Source organism: Spea bombifrons, chromosome 4 (genome assembly GCF_027358695.1).
Source record: "Spea bombifrons isolate aSpeBom1 chromosome 4, aSpeBom1.2.pri, whole genome shotgun sequence".
In the NCBI taxonomy this organism is placed as follows: domain Eukaryota; kingdom Metazoa; phylum Chordata; class Amphibia; order Anura; family Pelobatidae; genus Spea; species Spea bombifrons.
The window spans coordinates 12,373,560-12,375,433 of record NC_071090.1 but is presented as its reverse complement, the minus strand read 5'-3'; the positions used below and the strand labels follow the sequence as shown (position 1 = coordinate 12,375,433).

The 1,874-nt window shown below is 47.4% G+C and overlaps 1 long non-coding RNA gene across 1 annotated transcript; it reads right to left on the bottom strand.

Annotated features, from left to right (window-relative positions):
- Positions 1-494: 494 nt before the first annotated feature.
- LOC128490078 (uncharacterized) lies at positions 495-1,526 on the bottom strand. The gene is made up of 3 exons (XR_008353911.1): positions 1,443-1,526; positions 656-783; positions 495-609 (listed from the first exon to the last, which is right to left on the bottom strand). It is a non-coding gene; the product is annotated as an uncharacterized LOC128490078 (long non-coding RNA).
- Between the last annotated feature and the right edge of the window lie 348 nt (positions 1,527-1,874).

Sequence of the window (1,874 nt, the reverse complement as noted above, 5' to 3'; positions counted from 1 at the left end):
ATAGACTCTTAGAATCTTAACTCCTCAGCATCCATGTGTACTGGATAAGATGACATCAGTGCTAGGCAGATAATATATGATAGAATCTAATGTGATGGGATCGGGAGTACATCAGTACACTAAAAAAGTCATCATACACAGGATGCCTGAAGTCACTAATCAATTTTAATAAAATATGCAGATTGAAATAGAGTAAATAACACAATAAATTTACTTCTCTGATTTTTGGGCCTCTCACGGATTTTTGAGCCTGGAAAGGTTTGTCCTCTGAAGTGATCTACAAAGGAGGGTGCTTTATCTCTGAAATGGTAAAAATTAAATAGTTAAATTTATTTCTACAGTGCCAGGAAACAGATGACCAAACACACACACCAGGACAGGCTCTGCCACATCAACAACCAAAACATCAGGATGGGCTCTGCCACATTGACACCCAAAAACACACACACCAGGACAGGCTCTGCCACACCAACACCCAAACACACCAGGACATGCTCTGCCACCCCGACACACACACCAGGACATGTTCTGCCACACCGACAAACACACCAGGACAGGCTCTGCCACACCAGCACCCAAGCACACACACCAGGACAGGCTCTTCCACATCTACACCCAGATGCACACACACACACCAGGGTAGGCTCTGCCACACGGGGACACACATCAGGACAGGCTCTGCCACACCAACACCCAAACACACACACCAGGACATTGACACCCAAACACACACACACCAGGACAGGCTCTTCCACATCGACACCCAAACACACTGTCAGGGTCCTGCAGGAAGGATTCGCCGCAGCGACTCACCGGAGTACCCGCTGCCCGCGGGTACGGGTTCCATCGCCGCGACATCCATCTTCTGTTCTTCCTCCGGCGTGTGTAGCTAGGGGCGAGCGCGCGCCCTCTAGCTTAACTTTATTGTTCCCATTCTGGGAACACTGTGTGCACGCTCGGAGACTGTCCCGCCCCTAGGGGTGGGGCGTAGCCGAGTGGCAAGTTTAAAACCAAGCACTGAGCTTTGCTCAGTGCTCAGTTATTGTGCTTCCTATACGTACCTTCTGAGTGCTCTCTCCTGCTGATTGACCCTTCGTATACCAGACCCGGCTTGCCTTGATTCCTCTATTGATTGACCCTTCGTGTACCAGACCCGGCTTGCCTTGATTCCTCTATTGATTGACCCTTCGTGTACCAGACCCGGCTTGCCTTGATTCCTCTATTGATTGACCCTTCGTGTACCAGACCCGGCTGGCCTACGTTTATCCTTGCGGTTCCTCCTTGGCCTTGGCGTCTAAACGGCTGCTTCACCCGTGTACCGATTTTTGGCTTCTCCTTGACTTCGTTTTTGGAACTTATTATCTATTCCGTGCCTGTTTCTCCTGCATACTGGTCTCCGCTCCATTACTGTTGTTGCAGTCCAGTATCCCTGATACACACACACACCAGGACAGGCTCTGTCACACATCTGGATGGGCTAAGCTACAACAATAAAAACAATGTTTTTCCCCCACACTTCTTTGTCATTGACCCCCCCTTTTAAGTATTGATTTATGTAATGGTCCCAGCTGCCCCTTGTGTATTGATGCTGCCAGCACAGATAAAATGATGCCCCATACTGCAGGTTTGGTCAGCAATATGTAAAAATTATATGTGTCCTGTAAAACAAGGCCAATTTGGTCACCCTAATGCCCCCACACCCTTGCTGAAATTTCAAGCAATGAGAGAATGTGTAAAAAAGTTACTTGGTGCCATTTAATGGAGTACAGGAGGAATGAGATTATTTAAAAGTTCAATTATTGAAGGTAACAGAAAATTTTATTAGGCTGGTCAGTAAAAGCAAAAATTAAAGAAAACACTGTGATACTCCGCAA